Source organism: Citrus clementina, unplaced genomic scaffold, assembly GCF_000493195.1.
Source record: "Citrus clementina cultivar Clemenules unplaced genomic scaffold, Citrus_clementina_v1.0 scaffold_8, whole genome shotgun sequence".
NCBI classification, from domain to species: domain Eukaryota; kingdom Viridiplantae; phylum Streptophyta; class Magnoliopsida; order Sapindales; family Rutaceae; genus Citrus; species Citrus x clementina.
Genome location: NW_006262022.1, coordinates 3502833 through 3512169, shown reverse-complemented (window position 1 = coordinate 3512169; position 9337 = coordinate 3502833).

Here is a 9337-nt window from a genome sequence, read left to right as displayed (position 1 = left end):
GATATTTCTTCGCCCACATTATCTAGAAGATCGGAATTAATTAAATAGCATCAATATAGTAATTAAATAAGAACAAGGATGCCTTGTAAAATATTCTATTGTTAGAGGTGAACATTTAACTTAATATGGCATTAAAAATAATTTTTACACCTATCAATTCATTGATCCACGTGAAAAGCCGGCCTATCGATAAATATTTTAATAATAATTTCACAGTTTGGTTTAACATTTATAATTTTATGCTCTTATTAAGTAGCAATCTTCGTGAAAAACATCTTATGTTGCTACTTAATCCAGCACTCTAAATTTTTTTTTGTAAAAAAAAAATATATATATATAATTTCTCCTTTTTTTCAATCAAATCCTACAAATCACTTAAATGATTAAGACTTGTGTTTGGCAAATGATTCCCCTGTCTAATAATTACGTTATTGTCTATTTTAGTTAATTATTTTATTTTTGATTTTGACATTTGTATCAAATAATTGTCGATTAAGTGTGCCACTCTTTGATTTAGCCCGTATTTTCAACCGGCACTTCTTTTTTTATTGGCTGCATTTTCCACGCTATCCCATATTTTATTTTAGGATATTAAAATCAAAATTTAAAATACATTATTGTAGGCTATTAAAATGAAAATTTAAGATACATCATGTCGTTATCAAAGGAAAGCCCCCACCCGAATTTAACTCCAAGGGTAGAGGGGTCAAAGATATCAATTTAAATTTTACTCCCCTCTCTATATATATTTTAAAAAAGAATAAATTAAAAGGAATAATGATATAGTTATAATTTTTTTTTTGTATAAAATATTTTATAAGAATTGATATGGCATGAAATGAATGGTTAAATAAAGACTTCACTTGATTCACATAATGTATTTTTATTATTTTATATTTTCATTAAACTAAATATGTTATGGTAGATTAGTTTGATGCAAGAATTTATAACTGTAACATCACTCAGTTAAAAAAAAAATCAAACATATATCAAAACTGAAAAATTGTAACGAAATGGGCTACTAATAATAAGAAATTAAACTACATAGTATATTTTAATTTTCATATTGATACGTGGACAGATTAATTAAAAGTTGTCGTTATATCCGAATCATTTCTTTCCAAAAATTAATTCTGATTTATTGAAGTTATGCTGTTATAAACTAAGTTGATAATTTCTTTAGATTTAGTTATATATTAATTTATTTGTCTTGGGTTCTTTTTTTTTATATATATATTTGACTTGACAGAATGGCAATTTAGGTTCCCTTGATGGATTGATTCATTGAACATAAAATTCATTCATTTTTTTTGGTGTAAATTCATAAAATTTATTAGCAAAAGATCATATGAGTAATGAAAACCGGTACTTAAAAAGATAAATTAAGATTTGACTATTGTATCAGCAGCTAAATAGCACCATGAAAACAAGCAACCATTGTGAACCACACTCATTTGATGATTCTTAGTGCGTGATTATGATAATATTCTCACATAATTAGTGAAACTCACAACCACCTAATTTGACTCCCAAATTATGTCGAATAAAATAATCCAATTACAAAACATGTGAATAATTTGACGCAATATTTATTGATGAAAATTTGGAAATGTCAAATCAAAACTTGCTGATGCACCTAAGATTCTATCCATAATTATTAAGCAGCTTAGCATGATGTTCTGACAAGAATTGACTAAAAATTATAATTTTAATCTCATTTGCACTTAACAAGTAATTATTTTTCGAAATTGACTAATCAACAATTTTTTTTTTCTTTCTTCCTAATCTTAATGCTCATCAACTTGCTATTTCTACTCAAAATATTATTATTTAGATATTTAAAAAAAAAAAAGCTTTCTAAACAAAATTATGATAAGCAATTAATTAATCTCATCACGCAGCAGCCAGCAGGAGGCGTAAATTATAAATAGACAAAGACATGACCCTCCTAGATTTTGAACTGACACGAAATGATGATTGAGTCTAATTCAATGATAATATCAAAAATGTAAGAAATTAATTTGTTGTTCCATTGAAACAATGAACAAAATATTAAAAGTCAAATACCGACATATGAAAATTGGTGTTCCGAGATATTTTTGGAACAAAACTTTAATTTGCAAAAGGCTAAAGATTGAGTAACGTGTGGACTAAAATGAAATTGAAATCTTCCAAAATTGTAGGTATTGTAAGTTTAGGAAGAGCTTTCTAATGCCATATTACTATTAACTTGATATAAAAAAAAAAAAAAAATTAGCTGTAGTTTTAACAATAATTTTGAAGTACAAAAGTCGATAATTTGATATTCTGGTGAGTTTTAAAATTAATCCAATGAATAATAGTGGAGTTTTGGTCATTTTCCCTACGCTGGTATTTTTAATAGCAACTGATGAAATAAGAGTTGAAAGTTCAATATTGGTTGGACAAAAGTGTCCAAAGACAGCATTCTCTAATGTAATTTGTCAAATATTTATCAAATCTAACTTCATCAACCTTAAGCTTCATATTCACATTAAGCTTCTTTCAATAAGGTTTCAGGCCAAGCACAAAATACAAAACTCTCTCCAAGTTTCGTTGATTATTTCTTTCAATACATTGTTGCATCTAGAAGGTAGAACCATTAAATTATTAAGTTAATGTATACGATTTGACAAAGACAAGCACGACAAATTAATTTTTCATGACGTGTCGTTAGCTGTTGATCTTTATTTTTATTTTTTTAATTTTAATTGAAAGACTAATTACATCATCGTTAAGCTTATAGGAATCCTAATTCTCGACTACTCCGACGAAAGAAACACTACCACTTCAAGTATTTCTCTGCCAAGTAGAGTGAGTAGAGAATTAGGTATTTTGCAGGGAAGTTAGTCATTGGGCATGAAGTTTTTTTTTTAAAAAAATCTAATCCTCCACTTTTTATTATCTAATAGTAAAGTAAATTAATAAATAATTAATCAATTAGACAAATTTCTCCACTTCGAAAATATGTCAATTTTGACTAAGCATTCCTTAACATTAATATCATTAATGCCAGTGCCTGAGTAGATGCTTTTTAAGTTGTAAAATGTAAGAACAAAAGCGTAACAGATATCGTGTTCAAATTAAACAATATCTACTTGATTATTGTTGAGGGATGAACATAAAAGACTTGCATATTGGATAAAGTGACACATCATAATTATAAGTCAAAGTTTTTTCTTTTGACTAGTCAATGTGGGTCATGATTTAATAGTTGTTGTGCATTGTTGTTAACATATTTAAATTGAATACAGATGGATAGTAATGGGCATTTGGTTCGATACAAAGGCAAGACACTGAATGGCACACAAAATAAAGAATTGATTGGTTCTTATTCGGTTTAATACAAAACCAAACCGAATTGGAGAATTGATTGGGTCACTGTTTTAAAATTAAAAAAGAAAAATTTATTGTGTAACTATAAACAACTATATTTATTTATTATAAAATTATTTTACATTAATTTTTTTGTATAAATTAGGGGTGTTCACGGATCGAATTTTACGGATTGGACCTCAATCTATATCCAATCCATGATTTTGCGGATTATAAATTTTCAATCCAATCCAATCCACGGATTGATGAAATTCAATCAAAATCCAATCCATGGATTGATGAAATTCAATCTAAATACAATCAATACATCTGCGGATCGGATGCGGATTTGACCCAATCCATATTCAATCCACCATTTTACGGATTGGTTTGCGGACTTAAAATTTTTAATTTTGTCCAATTCACGAACTAACTAAATAAAAAAAATTTATATATAAATAATTTTATTGCCAATCAAATTTAAAATTAAATAAGATTTAAATAAATTAATTGTTTAAATAAAACTAGAAAATACATTTAAAGTTTCAAAATATAACACACTAAAACAAAAAAAAAATCATTCGTTTATATCAGTATGCGGAAATTAATTATTTAGAAAGCTATATTTGTTTATTTATTTAATTAATTTTATTTTATATTATTATCGGATAAGATGTAATATAGTGTTAATGTAACTATATTTTAACTTATTTATTTACTAGTAAGTACTAATATCATATTTACAAGTTTTAATTTTTAATTAAATAAATACTTTATTATTTTTTTTGCGGATTCGCGGATTTTTATGGATTTACAGAAGTAGATCCATATCCAATCCACCGATTGCGGATTATCAAATTTTCAATCCAATCCAATCCACCAATCCACGGATCGGATTTTTACGGATCGAATTTCTACGGATCAGACGGATTAAGCGGATTGGATTGGATTATGAACACCCCTAGTATAAATCATAAATTGTAGTGATTATAATTGAATTGAATTAAGAAAAAAAAATTCAAATTTAGATGAAAATTTCAAAATTTTAGCTAATACAAAAGAAAAATTATTAAAATTTTTAAACCGAACCGAACCAAAATAATTCGGTTTGGTTTGGTTCGATTCTTTAATTCAATTCAATTTTGGTTCGCAAATTTGGTTCAAAAGCATAACCAAACTGAACTTATTAATGCCCTCCCCTACGAATAAATAACGAGTAAAATACATGTATACAAGTTTTAAGTTGTAATATGCAAGAACAAAAGCTTAACAGATATTGTGTCTAAATTAAACAATATATACTTGGTTATTGTGGGGAGACGAACACGGACATATTTGACTTATTCAACATAAAAGACTAGTCAATATTATTCACAACCTAATAGCTATAACATTTTGTAATTGTAAGTACCAAAGTTATAGGATCGTATTGCGATGGCCAATGCTAGCTAGCAAATAGATTCAATGAATGTATAAATTTCTTATCTTATTAACAAATGTTTAAAATGATTTCAATGAAATATTGTCCAGAAATATAGTGAATATAATCATCTAGGCTAACTCATTAATTTGTCTTGACCAGTTGTCCTGTTTATCATAGGAGTGGTAAATCGGATTTCAATTCGAGTCTTTCAAGTTTTGTTCGAGTTACAATCAGTTCAGTTTGGAGAATTAGAACCGAACTAATCGGGTGAGAAAGTAGAAATAGAACCGAACCGGTTAATTCAGGTTCGGGTCACAACTTTGAGTTACGTTAATGACAACAAATAGGAACTTATACTTTTGTTTATTTGTTTCCCTCTATTTTCCCATCAACCAAACATGAAAGGAATCCAAAATAACCACAAAACGCAAACTGCAAAAATTGAGATAGCAACACAACAAAACAAGAAAACGAAAGTGTAAAGGTTTCAAATACACATATTTATCAAAATGGAAGCTTGGCTGATGCCTTGAACTAGAACTAGAAGCTGACCTTCGCGCGCGACAGAATTGCAAACGAGGAGGTAGTGGCGATCGTTGCAGCGGCGAGCCAGGGATGGTGGACGACAATGGTGCGAGGCAGCAGCATGCAACAGGCTATAGCCTTGCTTCCGTGCGGCGGCCAGCGAGCTGGGTTAAATAGCATTTTTATAAAGAAAATGAAAACTGAATTCGGTTTGAGGACATTTCAAGATTAAAACAAAAGAAAAGATTATTCTGAACACGAACCCAAATACAATCCAATCCGTTCAGAAGATTAAAACCCGATTGGATTCAAATTTTCAATTCAAACCAAACCGAATCCGAAATAAATTTTGGGTACGGTTTGATTCGGATTAACCACTATTTTACCACTACAAGCTATACACTAAAGCTCGTTTGCCTTGCGTTGCATTGACGATTAACTTTAAGCACGTTATCAATGTATGAATCAATCATTCATCTGCGAATAACATCTTCTGAAACTTGGTCATGCAGCTTCACTAGACTAGAAAGTTAGGAAGCTGGTTCTGATTCAAATTAATTACAATTATTCGTCCTTAATGGATTCTCTAGCTTCTTGTTTGAGATGGAAGCTTTCCATCTAAGAATAATGAAGAAAGCGAGTGCTTAATACAGCAAAAATGAATGTCTAGTGTCACTAAATTTAATCAAATACCATCAGAAACTAAGTAGCGGCGAAGGCAATAATGGATCGATGACAATTTTCAGAATTCTACCTCTCCTTGACTGTGCCAAGGATACCAAGTTGTATTCACTAGTGCTCCAAGCTTGTTTATGGAGTGCCTTTTTGATGTTGTTGGCACTCTGCCATCTGAATCTCCACTGCATATGTATACAAGAAAGGAAATTCAATATTCAAAGCAACAGGTCTTATTACATGAAAAATGTTATTTGTAGTTCAGCAAATGGTGACAAGATTTTCAATTGAATGGGTAGCTTGATCCTGTAACATCAACTTAGGACAGCATGTAGCACGAACGATGCCACGTACCTGCAGATGTAAACTCTTATCCCGCATCTCATCAGCTCTTGAATAATCGGCAAGACTGTCAATGGACTGTCTTTCAACGTATCACTCACAGAAATGCTGAGATGAAGAAATAAAATAGACAGAATGTAAACAAAAATATGAAATATTTATAAATTTTTCTTCAATCAAGCTCGAAATGATCAAGTAGCAGAGGAAGTATGATTTAGTACCTGCCATGGAATGCCGGTAACATTTTGCATGAAGTGATTTCTGCACTTGAGGAGTATTCAAGTAAGAACGGATGTATATATTCGAGCCGTATACGCACAGGAAGGCCTTTTAAATTGATGAAAGTTTGATTGGAAATCTTGTTGTATTGAAGGATCTATAGAGCAAGCTTGAGGGACAAAATGACCAGCATAGCTTTCTCCTGCTAAGAAGAATTCTCTAGCTCTGTACTCAGGTAACCTTTCAAACCAATTTACAAGAAGGGTATATGAATCCTCTGCTGTTCGCGTCATAGTCAGATGATGTATTCGAGTAGGAAAATCCAACTCCTGCTGGAGACTCCAAGAAGAGCACATTATGAAATACTTGACGCTATTCCGGGCATACTTGCTATGGGATAAACATTTTCCATCGGTATTGACTGGATATGGTCCCAGCTCCGCCAGGCTCTGCCCATTGAAATGACGCAATTGTATAATAATGCAAGACTCGGCAAAAATTCATGATGTTTGTGACTGCATTTTCGGTGATTTTTGAATGAAGATTATTGATTACACTACAAATATTCACTTCGTATATAAGATGATAAAAATTAAGCTACCTCCATTAAGCCACAAAACAAGTGGCTCTGTAGAAGAATTCGCGGACTCAACAAAATAGTAAAACAGTGCACTGCCGGCCTTTGCATCAACAGTCACATAGCCTGAGTGCTGATCAATTTCACCTCCATTAGGTTGTCCTAGATAGAAGCCTTTCAATTTTATCAGCTCCATTCAAACCATCTTCAGGTCCAATATAAACTGTTGAATCTTCTGCAGCTTCCGTTGGTGCACCACAATACTCTACATGCCCCCCTTTCGTTGAGCCTTTATAAATTCTCGAAGCAGATCATACTTCAACCTCATGCTGAAGTTAAATGACCACAATCATCTAGGACTTGCTTGCTGGTGTTTTCTTAGGAAAAAAAAAAACTTTGCAAAGTGCAATTTTTTTTCCTTAAAAGAAAATGAAAAAAGGCATTTCGGGCCAACTGAACCACCTTTTAACTTTCTTTTAATTTAGCCAATGCTCTTTCAATTTTTTAATTTTAATTTTATAAATAGCCTCACTATTCATATAAATTAATATTATTAAAAATAAATATTTCAAGTAAAATGTATTACATATAACACACACACACACACACACACATATATATATATATATATATATATATATATATATATATTTACATATTAAAGCAAATTTAGAATAAGCTTAATGAGAGGCTAACATATCATTTTTTTATATAAAGCCCAAAGTATATATACTCATACTTAATAGAGATGGCCAATGAGCTAGACGGCACGAGGCACGACACGTGTCTATACAGCACGACACGACACGACACAAGCACGTTTCGGTGGGGCACTGTCATGCCAGGCTTACAAGTTTAGGCACGAGAGTCTTAACAGTACGGCACGATTATAGATGGGTTAAGCACGACACGATGAAAAAGCCCGCAATAAGCACATTTTATTTTTTAATGAAAATAAACTTAAAGTTTTATGATTTTACAAATAACTTGAAGTTGAATTTTTTAAATTCATTTAATTCTTAGTTTTAAAAAAAATACTATAATTATTTTATATTTATAATTTATTAAATAAATAATTGGTATCATGATTTTAATGAATAAAATTATAAATATCATGATTTTATAAATATGCATTAACATTGTTATGAACTATGATCTATGACTCTATATAACTCCAAGTTAACAATTAAGTTAACCCTTAAGAAAAATTATTATTATTATTAAGTATTAAAAAATTTTAATACTATAAAGTCAAACCTAGTAATTAATATTATATTTTCTTACTATTATTAGTTTATTATTATTGAATATGGACTTGAGTTTTGAATTTTTGATTTTATTAAATTTGAATAGAGGTATAGACCTAAGAAAAATACATAAACTTGAAAAAAGTACGTTAATAGCTTAGTATGCGCTCTTAAAAAATTAAAAAAGAAGAAAAAAGCTTAGTTGATTTTTTTTCTTAGGCACAACAAGTGTGGACATATCATGAATGGGCACGGCATGTGTGTCGGGCTGGACCTAAGTAAAAAAATTTAGGCACAGCACGGCACGGGCACAAGCACGCATGAGCCTTGTTTTAGTGTCGGGCTGACTCATTGGCCATCTATAATACTTAGGTTGAAGTGTTTTTCTTTAATTTTACCAAAATATAGAATCACTTATTTCCAAATTCTAATGTTGAAGAAAACAAACATGTAGAGTGTGTTTGGAAGTGAAGTGCTATATATTTTAAATTGCAGCTGCTGTGGACTAAAAGCTACAGCTGTGGAATAGAAGTTAAGAAAAAAATTTGCTAAACCCCTAAAGCTCAACTACAAGTGTTACCAAATACCTTAGTAGTTGGGTTTTGGCAGCTACCTCACCACACTCCCAAACAGGTTAGTAAAAATGTATGAATAATTGAATATTATTCTATTTAATTATTAAAAAAATAAACGGTCTCTTACTTTATTACATTCACATAGAATTCAAACATAATAAATGACGTATCGTTGGCCTAGTAAAAGAGAGGACGATGAAATGTCTACAGGTCAATCTATAAAATGACATGTTGCTAATAGTCAAATTTCAAGCGACCGTCATCCATACTATGACTTTCGCATATTATTTACGTTTGTCATTTATCTAAATACTAAGGATGATATGTTGATTATTTTTTTGATATGAATGATTTGTCGTTTATATATTACATGACAAGTAACTTGTCATCTAGTCCCTTCTTGCCAATTAAAATTTAAAAT